This window comes from Erinaceus europaeus, chromosome 4, assembly GCF_950295315.1.
Source record: "Erinaceus europaeus chromosome 4, mEriEur2.1, whole genome shotgun sequence".
In the NCBI taxonomy this organism is placed as follows: domain Eukaryota; kingdom Metazoa; phylum Chordata; class Mammalia; order Eulipotyphla; family Erinaceidae; genus Erinaceus; species Erinaceus europaeus.
This window is the reverse complement of record NC_080165.1, coordinates 78,544,519-78,564,251: the sequence shown is the minus strand read 5'-3', so window position 1 is coordinate 78,564,251 and position 19,733 is coordinate 78,544,519.

Here is a 19,733-nt window from a genome sequence, read left to right as displayed (position 1 = left end):
CTGTTTCCTGATTTCAAACTATACTACAGGATTATAAGAAAAAGAATAAAAATGTCTGGTAGTGGAAATTCAACAGAAACAAAGATCCTGGAAAGAAGTATCCACACCAATGGACAATAAAAGGAATCATCATCAAAACAGAAAGACACTACTAAATGGGAAGTTATTCCATGTGCTGTACATGAGACAAAAAGCTAATAATTAAAATATATTAATATCTCAAAAAATTCAGAAAAAAAAACACAGTGGCCAGGTGGTGTTATACCTGGTTAAGTGTACACATTACAGTGCACAAGGGCCCAAGTTCAAGCCCCTGGTCTCCACCTGTAGGGGGAAAGCTTCATGAGTGGTAAAGCAGGGCTGCAGGTGTCTCTCTGTCTCTCCATCTCCTCTTCCTCTCTCAATTTGTCTCTGTCTCTATCCAATAATAAAATAAAATAAAAGTAAAGTAAAAAAACACATTAAAATTGGGAGAGGACTTAGAATCTTCACCAGAGAACAGAGAGCCACCTGAAATGGTTAACAGGGAAAAAAAAATGCAAAAAAAAAACCCCAGACAATTGGATACTCCTGTGGCACCAACTGTGTTGTAAATACTTATTTCCCTAATAAACAATAAGATATAAAATAATATCATATCATTCCATCAGTTAAACATAAAAATTTTCATATTCTGGAATATATCATGGGCATAACTAAAATCTGATATAAGAAAGCAACCAGATGTCCACAGTGATTATTATCTTGTTTGCTGCTATATTCCAAAAGAAATTTACAAACAAGCCTCTAAAAGGTGTCACAATCACACAAGCACAATGAATTTACCATGATCAATTAATTTACATTAATACGTGGCAATTTGGAAAGCATGGTTATTGTTTGTACGAGATAATGGCTTAGTGGCTATCTTCCTTGTAAGAAAACCTAATGACCTGATATTAGAAATTTTGGTCTGGGAGTCGGGCGGTAGCACAGGGGGCTAAGCACAGGTGGCTCAAAGCACAAGGACAGGTGGACTGATCCCAGTTCGAGCCCTCGGCTTCTCACCTGCAAGGGAGTCACTTCACAAGTTGTGTAGCAGGTCTGCAGGTGTCTTTCTCTTGCCCTCTCTGTCTTCCCTCCTGTCTCCATTTCTCTCTGTCCTATCCAACAACAACAATAACTACAACAATAAAAAACAAGGGCAACAAAAGGGAATAAATAAGTAAATAATATTTTAAAAAGAAATTCTGATCTATGTCGCATATTACAGGTTTTCTAAGAAAAATCAATCACAGGTGGGGGTAGATAGAACAATGGCTATGCAAATAGACTTGAATGCCTGGGGCTCTGAAGTCCTAGGTTCACTCCCCTGCACCACCATAAACCAGTGCTGAGCAGTTCTTTGGTTAAAAAAAAAAAAAAGAAAGAAAGAAAGAAAAAGAAAAAAGAAAAGAAAAAATAATCATGTACTGTTTAACTTCTAAACAGAAACTTCTTCCAAGTTCCAAGAAGTGACATTTCTGTAAGAATATCTGATTTAAAAATTGGAAAAAACTTACTAACCCTTTTCACTCATACATACAATATAAATGACAAATGAAGAGTAAAAAATAGATAGAAACTTAAGTTAATATGCAATCAGACAGCATTTCCATAACATATTAGGGACATCAAATAATTATTTGCTTTATAAAACGTAAGGAACAAATCTGTACTTCCTTGTGTTCTATATAGCAAATAATTATTGTAATTTCCTTTCTGGAAAGCATGGCAGGTCTGATCCCAGCAGAGTGCCTTTTTATTCAATAAAATGAACCATGGGGCAAGCAAGAGTGTGTTTTCAACTTGGCAATAAAGCCAGAAAAGTATTTTTGTGGTGTTAAGCCAAAACAGGAGAGTGTGTTTGGCAAGTTTATTCTTGGCTTTGACTTGAAACCCTCTTGGAACAGAAGTATCTGACTGGCAAAATTAGGGATATATTCTGGATAGCTCTTAAGGAAGTCAGATATTTCGGGTAAATATTAGGGAGCCTGCTGGGACTGACTCTTGGACTCTAGCACTAAAAAGACAAACTAAAGCATAAGGGACAGCTCCCTACTGTGACTGACTCTACTGTTTTCCAGCTCACCCCATGCTCCCAAGCCATTCTGCCATATCTCCCTAGCTTATAACATCTCTTTTGTAATATGATAATTTTTTAAAAGTCTATCTTTTTTTTTTCTCAACTTGCATGTTTTCAGAGATCTGGCTAGAACCTGTATCATTATCTATAAAACAACCAATCTCAACTTGAATGTTCTATAAATTCCCTTCATTTATTGTGAGCTAAGAAAAATAGTATCATTATTAGTAGTGTTATTCCATGAAATAAAAATATATTTTGAATAAATTTAGATTCCTATCCTCTAGAGATTAAAGGATGCTTGATGGAATTACAAAAACAGATTAAACTGTAATGAAAGAGCCACATAGTCAATAAATAAGAAATTGCTATGTTCAGGTAACAACTGTTTCTAGGATACACAATATCCAAATGGTGAAGTGAAAAATAAAGCCAAGAAATCCCCTAACATCAATATTCAGAAAATACTCAAGAGTAATGAATAATAAGGAGAAGAAAAAGCACTGATGTTGTGGGAACATATAGTGATGCCAGTTCATCGGTGAAGCAGCCATAGATGTCTTTCTCTCTCCTCTATTTTCCCCTTTCTCAATTTCTCTCTATCCTATCCTTTAAAGAAAAAAAAAAAAGTCCACCAGGAGCAGTGGATTCATAGTACTATCACAGAGCCCCACTGATAACATTGCAAAAAAAAAGGAAAGCTTTCAATAGAGAGAATGGAATATGGAACTCTTGTGGTAGAAATTGTGTAGAACTGTACCCCTCTTACGGTCTTGTTGATCATTATCAAATCAGTAAAAACAATAACATCAACAAAAAGAATCCTCCCTCTCCTCAAAAAAGTGTACCAAACGAGGCTGTAGTTGTCCACTGGCCATTCTATCAAAAGCATTGGCATGCTATATCTCTGATAACACTTATTTTATCTGAAGTATTTTATTGCCATTCTTTTTCCAAAGAGAATGAAAATTAGATATGTAATCACAAACTGGATTTTTTTTTAAAGTTGTTGAATAAGCTTTCTTTCAAAATGTTGCATGACAAATAAATGGCAGTCTGTAAATGAAATTTGATCCCTGAAAAGTAGACACAAGCTCAAAATAGAAAAGAAAGAAAAAAGTTTGAGTATATGATTGATTCCCCAGTGCAGATTTGTAAAGTACTTAGTGACAGAAGTTTTCTTGTAGAGCAATGTTAGAGAACAGTGGTGTGAATTATTTTGTGGTTTGACCCTCTATGTTTTTTATTTTTTTAGACTTTTTGATTATCTTCATTTACTTATTGAAAATTGAGACACAGCCAGAAATTGAGAGTAAAGGGGTGATAGAGAGGGGGAGAGACAGAGACAACTGCAGTTCTACTTCACTGCTCATGAAGCGTTCCCCCAGAATGTGGGTACTAGGGGCTCAAACCTGGGTCCTTGTGCACTGTAACATATGGATTCAACCATTTGGGCCACCACACATCACCCCTTTCCCCTGTGCTATTTCTTATCAATGAAGCAAACATTAGTAGTCTCTCCCTCGGTCCCTGTGTGGGAGCACAGTTGTTCTAGAGCTAAGAAATCAGAAGACACTGTGTGCTTAATTAGTTTTCCTGTCTGAGGAGGTCATTTATCTGTAGTAAGTGAGCAGTACCCTCCATCCTGTTCCAATTTAGTGATTGATAGATATAATTTCATAAAGTTATTATTGAGAAATAATAAATTATTATAGAATGCCATGTAAAAATTAGCAATTGATTATATTAGAAAATCCATATTATAAAATATTCTATGATTCATATTTACCATGGTTGAGTTCTTGTATTAAGAAATTTTGAAAAGCCTTGAATGACTTGAGAGTGTTTTTAACCATCTTTATTGACTCAGTGACTAAAAACTTCAACTTCTGATTTTTTACTAGAAATCCCAAACTCATTATTTATAACTGTTTTATATCTAATATATCTAATTTGGAGTCTGAAGTGTTTTTATTACCACTTCATAGTTTAAATTACTTTTAGTAAACCCAGTCTTCTTGAATTAAACACCTTCAAATATATCTTTTGTCTTTATAATAATATTCAAATTCTACATAACAGTAACATTCTTGGAGGAGAGATTTGATTGACAATGCATAGTAAAATTAAGTTTTCAAGGTCATAAAAGCCATACTTTTAATAATCAGGCTTTATTTTTTATCAACCTTGTATTTCAATGTTATTGATTTTTAATCTGTTGTCATTTTATGATTTAACAGTATTACTCTGTTGGCAACAGTTCCTTAATTAAAAAAATAATTATCTTTATTTATTGGGTAGAGACAGCCAGAAATTGAGAGGGTAGGGGAAACAGGGAGAAAAGTAAAGCTTTCCCCCTGCAGGTGGGAACCAGGGGCTTGAACCCAGATATTGCACATTGTAACATATGCATTCAACTAGATGTGCCACCACCTGACATCTAAAAGTTTCTTAATTTTCAAAGATCAATAGCAAAAGTTCTGGTATATTTGAAAATTTCTTAAGCCTAAATGGACAATATAATGTAAATATGTTGTTACTCTCCCTTTTTATCTTAATTTCTCTTAAGATTGAAAGAAAGAGAGGAAAAAAGAAAGAAAGGAGAGAAGGAAGGAAAAGAAAGAAAGGGTAAATTAAGATGAAAAATGGCTGCAAGATACATGGTTTCATTGTGCAAGTACAGAGTCCCAGTGATAACAATGGTGACAAATAAAAAAAAAGTGAAAGAATTTAGAAAGAAAGAGATACTATGCATTCTATGGGTGTAATCTTTGTGCTCATATACAAAGTTGAATAGGAATCATAGCTTTTTTGCTAATAAAATTTTTGAGAATATGAGTTTATAAACTTAGTTTTGTACTATCTGTATGATGTTTGTATTATTGCAAACTACAAATTTCTATATATTTTGTCTCTAAAATTATACTGTTACAAAATATTTCTTTTAACTATTTCATAGATTTTTTTACTTGATAATTTTAAGAATAACAAAGTTGATTGAGGGAAAAGTCTGTTTTTGAATAATATAACTTACTGAAATTTCTCATACAGTTTAATTTGTAAGTATATTCAAGCAATTTTTGACATAGGCCACTAAAGTGTGAAAGAATAAATGACACATTCTGAATGGAATACAAGAAAACATTTTCTTGTGTAATAATATTGTTAGATAACTGTAATTTGCTTCACCAGGAAGGATAGCATTGCCCTGCCACAAAAATTAAACTCCTTTCTTTTTTTATTGAAACTATAAAAATTTACATTACTCGGCTCTAAATTGAATCATTTAAAAAAACTGCTACTGCAAAAATCAAACAATTTTTCTGTAAAAATTAAAGGTCTTGTAGGTCCCAGGATACTATTATTGGAAACAATAAAATATACTATTGTAAGATCAAGGAGGGTTGAGATGACTACATTCTCATAAGCTAAAAAAGAGAATCAGTATGATAATTAGAGCATGTTAATTACACTCCACCAGCACCAAAAAAATGCAAATGATATACAGCAGGAAATTAACAGCAGTTACTGCTCAATATTGCATGACTTTTCCATTAACAAAAATATGAGGAGTTCTTAAATTATAGAAAATGAGAATAATGAAGCTAGAATATTAAAGAGTTTTAGGTTTCCGGTCTGACTGTAGAGGAAATCTTTAGGAATGATTCTGAGCAAGTGCTATATTCTGTGTGGGTTCAGCAGTCCGCTAAATACAATGGGGAAATCTTCATGTATGCTTTTGTTTTTACAAGATAAAACAAGAATGGGTGTTCTGGCTCAGCTAGAAGCAGTTCAGTAACCTTTTCTGAATAATACATTTGCCAAAATCTGCTAACACCATATCAACCATTCCTTTAAAAATGTTGGACTGATGGAACAATGAATATAATTGCCACAGTTCCAGAAGAACAATCGAAGAGTTAGGAGAGAGTTTGTAATTATAAGTCATTTTTTAAAGAAAGAAAAACATTATATGACTAAGATTTAGATGGAAGATAAATATGGCAAGAAACTAAGAAATCTTTACTTCATGCTTCTGCACGGTTATATTCATTTTCTTTCACACACATATAATAAAGTAAACTGCATCATAATAGACCATAATACCTATATCTTTATTTTACTCTATTGAGTATGCTACAAATCAACAGGACTAAAATCTAGGAAATTTTATACTAAATATATATGTTTTAAATAAGGACAATCACAAAATCCTAAATCCTGTGAAGAGTAGTTTGTTCCTGTTGACTTTTATTGCAATTTTGTACTCTTTTTTTTTTCCTCTTCACAGAGCAAATTGATAGGAAATCAAAGGTTTTTGAAAAACAAAATCAAGCTACTTGCTTGTAATTTAGAGGGTCTGACAACTCCTCCTTTTAAAAAAAAATTTTTGTAAATATTTATTTATTCTTTTGTTGCCCTTGTTTTATTGCTGTAGTTATTATTGTTGCCATCATTGTTTTATAGGACAGAGAGAAATGGAGAGAGGAAGGGAAGACAGAGAGAGGGAGAGAACGATACCTGCAGACCTCCTTCGCCACCTGTGAAGCAACTCCCTTGCAGGTGGGGAGCCACTGGCTTGAACCAGGATCCTTACTCCAGTCCTTGTGCTTTGCGCCACGTGCGTTTAACCCTTCTGCACTATCACCCAACTCTCCACAAACCCTTCTTATGCTTACATTCTGAAGTCATTCTGTTACATTTTTTTTGGCCTTGAATAGACCAAATCAGAAACTTAGAAATATATTTTTTTGTACTGATACTGACACTAAACTCTTGGCTGGATAGAATTGGGTATTAGAGACTAAACAAAAGATCATATTCCATCATCTTTTCCTGGTTTTGTGTTTTGAAAGACAATTTAAAAGGACACTAGTTGATGCACTGCACCAAAGTCAAAGACTTTGGTTCAGGTCTTAGAACATGATGGCAGAGGAGGACTTAGTGGGGGTTGTATTGTTATGTGGAAAATTTCTATCTGTAAAAACTATTGTATTTTATTGTCAAATATAAACCTTTAATCCCTCAATACAGTTATATATATGACACTCATAAGTACCACATCACCAGAACTAACATGAAACAAAATTATTGTTATACATAGATATGTTCTTGCTAAATTCAATGATATGTACTGCATATAAGTAGGATTTTCCATCTCTTAAGTAATATTCTTACACTACAGGTAAGTAATTCACTGACTTGGACATATCTCTGAAACAGTCTTCATAATGATAATTGCCTAGGAAATATGCACTTTCTTGTTGTCTGTCATTGTTTTGCCATTCCAGTTTTATGCTTGTTTATTTGTTAGTATGAGGACTTCATCATTATGAGCTGAGTTTTTTCAAATAGGAAGAGACAAACAGAGAGAGATTAGACACTACACTATCAGTGCATTCTTTAATACAAAAAGGGTCAGGCTCCAAACTGTTCTGTGCATAGCAATGAAAACATGATTTCTGGTGAAATATCTTGCTGACCCATGTTGTTTTTGCTGGGCTGGCCTCATGGGCGGGTAACAGATGACCAGTAACTGAGCTGAGAACGCAGCTCAATCTTTATTCACAAGTGGGCAAATAACCTAATCACCACACCATGTGCTCCTCCATCTTTCTCCTCCGAAGGCAGAGTCGAACTCAGGAAGTACGTAAGATAGGGGGCGGGGAGAAGGGAGAAGCGTGAAAAGGCAAAGACTAAACCACAATCTCTGGAGGTGGGGATGGAGTGAGACCAAACCAACATGAAGCATACCAAAAATTCCCCCTTTTCTTTTTAACTAATTGACCATAGTATCAGGACTGTGGGGCGAAAAGAAACCTATATCTTACAGGTATTTTCAAAAAAGAAACTGGTACAAACATGGAGGAACAAGTAAGCGAGCAACAAGAACCAGTGTGCTGCCAAGGGAAGGCCTGAGGGGGGCGTTTCTTGCCTCTGTTGGCAAGGCTTTATCAAGACCTTTCTTGCCTCTGTGGGCTTTTTCTTGCCTTGACGGGCATTTCCTGTCTCTGGGGCCAGTATCTAGTAAGGGGTTTTTTCCTGACTCTGGGGACAGGGCTTGCAGGCGGAAGAACATGCCTGCCAAGCGAAGGAGCTGTTCAGCACTGTACAGTCCCCAAGGCAACTGGCTGTAAGCTCCATGAACTACTGCGGGTCAGTCTTTGAAAAACCGGCAGCGTGAAGGGAAGGAAGCTGCTTTAAAATTGTGTAAAGTGTCCAAAGGGTATACCAGCAAGTCCGATAGAAGTCTCAGTCCAAAGTAGATGGCTAGGGGAAGAAATGGTGGGGGATAAAACACTGTACTTCTATCTCCATGAGGAAGGTCAGCTACTGGAATTCCGCTTTTCTGTAGAGAGTGAGCTTGAACCACCAAAATGTGACAGGCAAAGCAGAAGCAGAAAAAGCAGACAGGCAGTAAAAAAGTTCTGTCCTTGGAGTCTGTGAATCAGGTTCTTCAGATCGCATCAGGTGACATCTAGGGTTTCGGGAGGTGTGCCATTGTAGTCGTGCCATCTAGTGGGCGATGTCAGAGTGTGCAGGGGTCTAGATGTTTTTTCCCGGGATTCCTGTGAAAGAAACACAAACAATCTGCTTCTCGTGGTTAGCAGGGCATCTGATCTGAATCTTTTATAGAAGAGGTTTGGGTGCCTTAGCCAACTGAGTATTAGGGGATGAATCTTCCCTATTTTTTATTATTATTATTATTATTATTATTATTTTACTTAATTGAGCCTAGGCATTTGGCAGGCCTTCTAACAGCCTTTGTGGGTAGTAAGAGATGTCTGTGGCATGGGTGATGTTATAAAGGGAAATATCTTTAAATTGTTGGCTGACAAAGGCAGGCCTATAGTGGCAAGATGAGGTACATCAGTTAAGTGTAGAAGAATATGTGAATGTTGTTAATTCACATAAGTTGTATATGGAGGAACTTTTTATAGTTTAATACCTTACCATATAAACAGATGATTCTTCATGTGAAGGCTTCACTTACTTGTGAAAAAAAATACAAATTCTCCTGAATTTGTATTTGCTCAAAGTTGGAAACAACTTATATGCTCCATGACAGATGAATGTCTTTGCTTTGCATCTCATGAACCTTTCCTCTGCAAGTAGGGACTGGGGATTTTAACCCAGGTCTTTGCGAATGTAACATGTATGCTCGACCTGGTACATGACAATCTGACCCCTACTAATATATCTGAAAGAGTCAGTAATGCCCAATCTTTTATTTCTTCTATCCCATCAGATTATCTCTTTAAACTAAATTCACAGTAACAAGTTTTCTGTTAAGAAATTTAATGATTACAGAGAAGGACCTAGTCATGATTGGATTGTTATGTAGAAAACTGAGACATATTACACATGTGCTAACTACTGTAGTTTACTACTGACTGTAAACCACTAACACCCCAATAAAGAAATTTAAAAAAAAGGAAATTTAATAGAGACTGGGAAGTGTTGCACCTGACTGAGTAAAATCATGCATAAAATCCTGAGTTCAAGTCTCAGTGCTGCTGTTGTCTTAGTCTGTCTCTCTGTCTTTCTCTCTGTCCTCATTACCTCTTAATTTATATCTCTATCCAATAAATTAACTAATTAATTAAAAAGGAGTAATCAATAAAAATTACCTTAGCAGTAGCATGTATCTTCTTCCTCAATGCTGTTAACGGTTACAGTTGAATCAGTCTCAGTATGACTTGCACATAATATTTCAATATCCCAAATGAAATAATCATTATATTGTATTATGGTTCTATTGAGTAATAAATGTCATTATGGTAATATTAATCAGTGAGTGAGTTCTAATCTGTACTAGGTAAAGATTTCAGTGTCTGATGTAATAATAGAAGAAAACCTTAAAAAACTAAGGACAACAATACCAATAAAATATCTATGATTCAAAAGTATCTTAATCTTACATAAACTATCATTTATGTTCTGTATAATGTTACATCTTGGCATGTACACAAATACCGAATTTAAAAAATGAAGTCAGTTTATATACTGAAGTGAATTCAGGTGATGTACTTTGTGAGAGTATAAACTGTGTAGGTTAAATAATTTTTTTCCTAAAGAATATAAACAGTATGGACCCTCTGGTGTTCTTTTTCTCTCTCAGGACTAAGAAAATCATTTCTTGGAAATTTAATATAACATCATTACAGAGAAAGAAAACTTACCATTTGTTTAATGAATAGAGAAGGGAGTGATCATTCTACATTTATTTTACTTGAAAAAACAAAGGGGAGATAGCTTTCTAAAATTTACTCCTGCTTTAGGAACAGCAAGCATCCCTTAAGAAGTAAGTTGTGTTGTTGTTGTTGCTGTTATTGTTGTTTTGTTTGTTTGCTTATTTATATTGTAACCAGAGTTATCACCAGGTCTTTGCCTACATGATTTCTCAACTCCTAATAAAATATTCTCTTTCTCCTTCTTCTTCTTTATTCTTTTTAATTTTTTTTAAATTTTTTTATTTAAGAAAGGATTAATGAACAAAAACATAAGGTAGGAGGGGTACAACTCCACACAATTCCCACCACCCAATCCCCATAACCCACCCCCTCCCATGATAGCTTTCAAATTCTCTAGCCCTCTGGGAGCATGGACCCAGGGTCGTTGAGGGTTGCAGAAGGTAGAAGGTCTGGCTTCTGTAATTGCTTCCCCGCTGAACATGGGCGTTGACTGGTCGGTCCATACCCCCAGTCTGCCTCTCTCTTTCCCTAGTAAGGTGTGTCTCTGGGGAAGCTGAGCTCCAGGACACATTGGTGGGGTCGTCAATCCAGGGAAGCCTAGCCAGCATCCTGGTGGCATCTGGAACCTGGTGATTGAAAAGAGAGTTAACATAAGAAGCCAAATAAATTGTTGAGCAATCATGGATCCCAAGCTTGGAATAGTGGAGAGGAAGTGTTAGGGAGATACTCATTGCAAACTCTAGTGTACTTCTGCTTTCAGGTATATATTTTGCAGTAGTTTATGGATACGTGTGCACATAAGCTCTCTCTCACAGAAACTGGTGTATATCTAGGTTATGGGACTTTGTTAGAAAGTGAACTACCTGAGATGAAAATAGAGTGTACTATAAAAGGAAAGGTCTCACCCGAGTAATGAAGCTGAAGGGTTGTCATTCCACACGTGAAGTCTCTTGGCACAGTCTGAGGTGAAGCATGTTGAGGTGGCAATCGTTGCGTTGGTTAGGTTGTGATCAGCGGATGCAATATTACCATCACATGATTTGGTAATTGGGTTAACTTTGAAAAGTCCCTTTGTTAGGGTTGGCTGTGTAATACCCAGTATCTTGTATATTGCTATGCCACCATTTGCTTCTGATCTACCTGGTCTAGGCTTTAGAGAGAGTCCGAATATCAAAGACTCACCCTATATATTAAAAAGACTCAGTCTGTGTTTTAAAAAGTTCGATACATACAATCGTCTCCCTCTCATATTAATTAACTAGTGATTTATATGACTACACTTTACTAGGAGTGTACATAAACACCATTCCCACCACCAAAAGACTGTGTCCCATCCCACCGGTCCAGGAAGCCACATGTCCACCCTCCCCCTCACCACAGGGTTTTTACTTTGGTGCCCTACTTTCAATTTAGTCAGATCCTGCTTTTAGTTTCCCTTTCTGATCTTCTTTCTCAACTTCCGTTGATGAGTGGGATCATCCCATACTCATCTTTATCTTTCTGACTTAGCTCACTTAACATAATTTCTTCTAGCTCTAACCAGAATCCTTACGCTGGCCCTTGTGCTTTGCACCATGTATGCTTAACCCGCTGTGCTACTGACCATCCCCTCATAAACTCTTTAGATGCTAAATAAACTGAAAAGAGAAGGACAAATACTGTTTAAGTATTTAAACTTAAACAACTTAAACAAGGAATTAAAGGAAAAATACAAAGTAAGGCTTGGGACTGGAAGTGGTACATTGCCCCAAAGCAAAGACACTAGGGGAAGGAAGGGGAGGAGTGATAGAAAAGGCTTAGGGGTCTAGGTACATGATAGTGGAAAAGGACCTAAGTCACCAGTGACAATGTTTTGCAGATACTTCTGATAGGGAGTTGTACCCTATGTGTCATTGTAACTATACCACTGTGTCAGCAACTGTACTGGGAACCATTAACCTTCAATAACTTGGTTAAAAATCAAATCTATCAATATAATGTGTGATTTTCCACTAAAGATAATGTTAAAGTGAGGCATTGTGATAACTCACCTGGGAAGGTGGCTGCTTTGCTATGCACACAATGCAGGGTCCAGGCCCTGGGTCCCATAACACTGGGATAAGCTTCAGTGTTATGATTTCTCTCTCCCTCCTTTCTTCCTAAAACAGTTTATTTGTATGTATCTGTGAGTTGGTATAACTTTAAAGATATTTTCCGTACAACTGGTATGGTAATTGTACTTGAGTTATAGATCTGATACTGGCTGTATCTATAGTTAGTGTTGCAGATTTTTGAAGATTCTGGTTCATAGGAGTAAATAATTTTTATCAGTTTATAGATAAATCATTTAACAGGTTTGTTCTATATGAAATGGGATGAAGTTGTCAGTTGAACTGTGTTAAACTACAGAATACTGTACCTTACCCCAAGATAGCACTTGGTGCTCTGAGATCAAGTATAGCAATTTGGATTTTATTTTACTTTTCCGGTTTGTTTTGTAATACTATACTTTCAAAACCAATGTTCAATCCAGTGATCAATTTAATATGAATTCAATGGTGTTGAGCCAAAACACACCACCATTTAAATGATCTGTGCACATTATGTATAACCATTAAAAGTAGTGAGACTGAGTAGAGCACCAAAGTAAAAAACCTATGGTGAGGGGGAGGGTGGATATTCAGCTTCTAAGGCAGCTGGGGGGGGGGGGTCTGGGGGGGATGGGACACAGTCTTTTGGTGGTGGGAATAGTGTTTATGTACACTCCTATTAAAGTGTAGTCATATAAACCACTATTTAATTAATATGAGAGGGGAAAATGATCGTATGTCTAGAACTTTTTAAACACAGACCGAGTCTTTTTAATACATAGGCTGAGTCTGATATGTTGACACTCTCAAAAGTCTAGACCGGGGAGAACAGAAGCAACTGGTATAACAGCTATACACAAGATATACCTAGGTATTATACAGCAAACCCTAACAAAGGGACTTTTCAAAGTTAATCCAATTACCAAATCATGTGATGATAACAATAACTATCCATTGTCTTCTTGAACCCTAAGACAGCAGGAACCTCACATCTCCACTATAGAGCCTATATTTCCCTCAGTCCTGGAACCTTAGGACAGGGCCGACTTTCCTGCATGCCTCTCCCAATCCATATCAAATAATATTGCATCAGCCTATCACAACCTGATCAACACAATGAGTGCCATCCCAGCATGCTTCACTTTAGACTGTGTCCAGAGACTTCAGGTGTGGAATGACAACCCTTCAGCTTCATCACTTGGGTGTGACCTTTCCTTTCATAGTATTCTCTAATTCCATTCCAGGTGTTCCACTCCCCAATAAAGACCCCAAACCTAGATATAGACAAGGTCCCCTGAAATAGAGCATATGTTCACACATGTCTATAAACCAGGGAAAAATGTATACCTGAAAGCTCAAGTACACAAGAGTCTGCAATGAGTACCCCCAACACTTCATCTGCACTATTCCAGCCTTTAGGTCCATGATTGTTCAACAATTTGTTTAGCTTTGTATGTTAACTCTTTTTTCAGTCACCAGGTTCTGGATGCCAGCATGATGTCGACCAGACTTCCCTGGACAGAGTACCCTACCATTATGTCCTGGAGCTCTGCTTCCCCAGAGCCCCACCCTACTAGGGAAAGAGAGAGGCGCACTGGGATTATGGATCGACCAGTCAATGCCCATGTTCAGCAGGGAAGCAATTACAGAAGCCAGACCTTCCACTTTCTGCAAGGACCCTGAGTCCATACTCCCAGAGAGATAGAGAATGGGAAAGCTATCAGGGGAGGGGATGGGATATAGAGATTGGGTGGGGGGAATTGTGTGGAGTTGTACCCCTCCTATCCTATGGTTTTGTTAATGTCTCCTTTCTTAAAAAAAAAAGTAGTGAGACTATTTGGTGGAATCAGGGTAATGCACCTACACATTTTCACTGTTACAGGCTTACATGCATGGTAATGCAGTCACCTTACTGACTGAGCTATCTCCCTGGTCCTGACATTTTATTTTGAATAATAGTAATCAACACACATTCCATATACATTGTACTAGTGTTCTCAATTTCTCTGTATATACTAACTTTGCACATGTTAACTTATTAATCATCACCACAGTCCATTAAGGTAGTTACTATTTTCATCATTTTTAGATGAAGAAAATATGAACTCATCAAATATATATATATAGCTTTTAAATTTAATGTGGTCTGTGTTCATATAAACTGTTACCGTTTTTCTAGTGCACGAATGATTTATAAGATTCACAGGTAGATATTGTGTAATAGATAATGCCCCAAATCTAAAAATGTGGTGAAAGCTGTCATAGACTAAATAAAGGATATAAAGTTTTAGGCAGTTAAGTAAAACAAACCTCCTTATCTTAGCTAATTCATATGTGGAAACTACTTTTCAATAATCCACTATCTTAGATAATAAAATCCAACTACAAGTTTAGGCAAATGAACTCTTAAGTGGGTATTTCTTTACAATTAATTCTTCTAAAAGATTCAAAGACTCTTTTTTTAGAACATTTCTGTGAATTCCTTTAAAATATATTTTTTTACAAAGTCAAATATTTTAGTCTTATTTTTTAGAACCTAAATGAGTTTAGATTGAGTGAAACAAAATGTGCCCACTAGTAAGAAAGAAAGGGAATTTAGTTGTTCAGATATTAAATTTAACTTCATATTCTTTAAGTCTAGTCCCACAAAGTATAACAGACTTATTAAAAGCTGTATCAACTACTGCCTATTAATAATAAGTATCACTGGACATATGCCATTTATTTCACCTCCTTCTTTTATCACTGTATTACAATATAAAACTTCCAATCCACTATTTTATGGCTTTGTCATTCAGCTAATTACCTTAAAAAGATAAAAATACAGGTATTAAGTTGGTATTTAAGGTTCAGTAAACAAATGTCATTTAACAATTTTTTTCCTTCATTATGAAAATAGGATATTCAAAAGTTTTTTTCTTTTGTGAGTTTGATAGCTTCAATATTTGGTAAACCATAGAAAATAAATTCTTTTTTTTAAAGATTTTATTTCATTTTATTAATGAGAAAGATGGGAGGAGAGAGAAAGAACCAGACATCACTCTGGCACATGTGCTGCTGGGGATGGAAGCCAGGACCCCATGCTTGAGAGTCCAAAGCTTTATCACTGTTCCACTTCCCGGACCACAGAAAGTAATTTCTATAAGATGTCTTTCAAAGATTTATTTATACACTTACACAAGAGGGCAAGGTAGAGCATTGCTTAACTCTGGGATATTGTTTCCTGGAGACTGAAACTGGGACCACCTAAGCCTTAGACATGAAAGTATTAAGTCAGAGAAAAATTTAAAGACACACCCATGGGTGTGAATCTCATCATTGACAGTTAACTTCAAATTTTGAGAACCATACTTAATATTTATTAAAAGGCCTGATGCAGAATGTGCAGTTAGTCTCTACTAAGTGTTTATATAAGTAAGTGACCATACAGAACCTGGGTGGTGGCATACCTGATGGAGCACACATATCACTTTGAGGAAGAACCTGGGTTTGTGGCCCTTAGTCACTACTTACAGGGGAAAGGTTCACAAGCAGGGGAACAATACTGTAGGTGTCCCTCTTTATCCTACTTCCCCATCCCGATTTCCACTTTAATTTCTCTCTCTTTATATCACAAAGAGAAAGAGAAAGAAAATGGCCATGCTATCTAGAAGAAATAATTTAATTCAAATGTGTATCTGCGATTTTTTATTGCTTGTTAGTAGTATTTTTATTGCTTACAATTATTGCTAACTGTGACTTAAAGCTATTATTATCAACTGCTAGAGGCAGAACATTTCATATATATTTTCTTATATAAATCTCATAACAGACTAACAAGTGCATGTTAGAGATGAATGTACCAAGAATCAGAAAGTGACTTGTCAAGCTGATTACACAGCAAATACTTTTTAGATCTTGAAAAATAAAAGATATTTCTTGAAAGGATATATATTCTTTCTATAGCAGTCTTCTTAAAAGGTAGTAGATTAGACAGGTGACAGGAAAGGCAGGTAACCTGTGCATAGACATGTATGTATGAGCATATACAAAATGTGTACATATATGCAGATATTATACTATATCATATAAATATATTTTATTTTTAATATTCATAAACTGCTTGTGTGATATCACCTTATATTCATTTTATATACAAAGAAGACAAACTTCATATATTCTTTTAATGAACAATATTTTCTCCATTGGGGTGCTATTCTAAATATTTAGACAATGTTGAATGACTTTGACAGGGATTCTGCTCCTAGAGGCTGTCATTTGTTATTATTGCTCTTTCACCTGGACTTTGTTCATGTGTTTTCATCATTAAGAATAGACAGAAACTCACTGATAATGAAAAAGTCAGACAGACAGAGGAGAGACACCTCAGCAATACAATTTTCAACAAGGCAATGGCACTCTCATGTGGTGAGCCAGGAGTCTGAAATCCCATCATGCATGGTTCTGTAATGGTCCATGCCTTGAATCTGATATTCTTGTGTGGAAACAGAGAAGCAAAGTAATATATTTAAATTTAAACTTTGCTGTGTGGTGGAGAGAAAACAAGGAACTCCTTACAAACATTTGGAGAGCACTCTCTGAGATGACATTGAGGCTCATGCTATAACAAGAAATAAAAAGTAAAACCTTGAGCAAGGGGTAGATAGCATAGTGACTATGCAAAGATTCTCCTGCCTGAGACTCTAAAGCCCCAGGTTTAATCCCCTGCACCACCATAAGCCAGAGCTGAGTAGTGCTCTGGTAAAAGAAACAAAAATAAATAAACGTATGAAACAAGAAGTAAAATCTTCATATCAGACAAGGAGGCAAGGAGATGAAGCTATGGGCTAATAGTGAACAGTGAAGATTCTCCCCCTAAAACAAAAATATTGACAACCATCAAATCCACAGAACTCACTAAGAGTAGGTGGGACAATTGTACACCGAGACCTCAGTGGGTGCTACTGTGCAAAGCTTGGTGAGAGAGGGTGCAGGATTGAAACCAAGCACTTGGAAGTTGAGAGCTGTTGCATCAAAGGACACCACTTTGCCTCTGAGCAACAGCAGTCAAGGCTGCACATGGTGCTGTGAGAGGATGTAACCTCTGAGCTTTGGCTCATGGCCTCAGGGATGAGTGTTTGCTGACTAGTGATAGAGTAATACCACATTAGCAGGGGATTTTCCTGACTAGTCTGGGCTTCCACCCAAACAAAGGCAGACATACAGAAAAGTAATTTGTGGCACTTAGCAACTAAAAGATAATAAGTGGCAGCTGATAACTAAATGGCAAACTTAGGCCTGCTTCTTCAAACACAAGTGCCACCTAGTAGCAATTCCCTGTGAACTAAATTCAGAGTGAGATTCTACAAGAAGCCATATATACACACAACACAGAGTATACAGCTCAAAGGAATAACAAGAAACCAAACCCCAACCTCCAACCCTTACTACCTAAATATATGAATAAAGTAAAATCTAGTAATTATAATCATGGGACCACCTGTTGGCTCAGTAATAACCAGCACAATAAATGTGCAAACAGCAGAGAAATAGCAAAAAACGGGGCTCAGGCAGTAACACAGCAGGTTAAGCACACATGGCACAAAGCACAAGGACCAGCTGAGGTACCCAGGTTCAAGCTGCTGGTTCCCCACCTGCAGGTGTCTATTTTCCTCTCCTCCTCTTTGTCTTGCCCTCCTCTCTCCATTTATTTCTATCCTATCCAACAACAATGACATCAATAACAATAACAGTAATAACCACAACAATGATAAAACAATAAGGACAACAAAAGGGAAAATGTAGCCTCCAAGAGCAGTGGATTCATGGTGCAGGCACCAAGCCCCAGCAATAATCCTGGAGCCAAAAAAAAAGGGGGGGGGAGAGAAGGAAATAGCAAAACAAACTTCAAACATCAGAAGATGATAACTCATAAAGACAGAAATGATAGATACAAAACCTGGAAATTAGGCCTGAAACTATAAAACACATAGGAAAATATGTTGGTGAAACATTTAAGGACATGAATGATGTATTTAGAGACTCCACCACATGGGCAAGGGAAACAAAAACAAGAATGAATAGATGAGGCTATATCAAATTAAAAAGCTTATAAACTTCAAAAGAAAATTCCATATGGAAAAACAGGAAATCTAGCAAATGGGAAAAGATATTTTATACTACACTTCAGAAGAAGCAGTTGATAACAAACATCTATAAAGAACACATACTGCTCAACAAAAAAGGAAAAGAATAGCCCAATTAAAAAAAAGTGGGCAGAAGATATGAGTAGACTATTCTCTAAAGAAGAGATACACATGGCCCACTGACATGGAAATGCTCCAGCCCACTCATCATTAGAGAAATACAAATTAAAAAAATAAATAAAACATCGAGATTCCACTTCATACCTGCATGAATGGACTTCATCAATAAAAATAAAAGAAGATGGGAGCCGGGTGGTAGTGCAGTGGGTTAAGCTCATGTGGTGCGAAGCACAAGGACTGGCATAAGAATCCCGGTTTGAGCCCCAGCTCCCCACCTGCAGGGGAGTCGATTCACAGGCGGTGAAGCAGGTCTGCAGGTGTCTATATTTCTTTCCATTTCTCTGTCTTCTCCTCCTCTATCCATTTTTCTCTGTCCTATCCAACAATGATGACATCAATAACAACAACAATAATAACTAAAACAACAAGGGCAACAAAGAGAAAATAAATTTTAAAAAATTTTTAAAAAAGAAGATAAGTGTTGGAGAGGATGTGGAGAAAGAAGAAGATTATAATACTCCTTGTGGGAGTGCAAATTGGTGCAGTCATTGTGGAAAATACTTACAAAATACACATACCTTATGATCCAACAATTCCACTCCTAGACATTTACCCAAAACATATAGTAACACTGATTCAAAGGGTTATATGCACACACACCCCATGCTCATGGTAGTTTTATTCACAATAGCAAAAACTTGGAAGCAACCAAAATGCCTTTTAACAGCTGGTTAGGTAAAAAAAGTTATATGACATAACCTCAATGGAGTATTACTCAGCCATAAAAGATGCTATTGTGTCCTTTTGGATAAAGTGAATAGAACTGTAAAAAACTACACTTAGTGAAGGAAGTAAGGAAGACAACTACAGAATAATTTCACTCAACTGTGGAATATAGGAAATTAAATATATGGAGACAGGAGTGGTGAAAACAAAGAAATAACTAAGTAAAGATAATAAGATGGCATTAGAAGCCTGGTGATGGAAATATATCCTGGAACCTTGCCTCTCCAGATCCCTATCCAACTAGGAAAAGATAGAAACAGGTTGCGGGTATAGATTGACCTGCCAATGTCCAAGTTCAGCAGAGAAGCAATTACAGAAGCCAGAACACCTACAT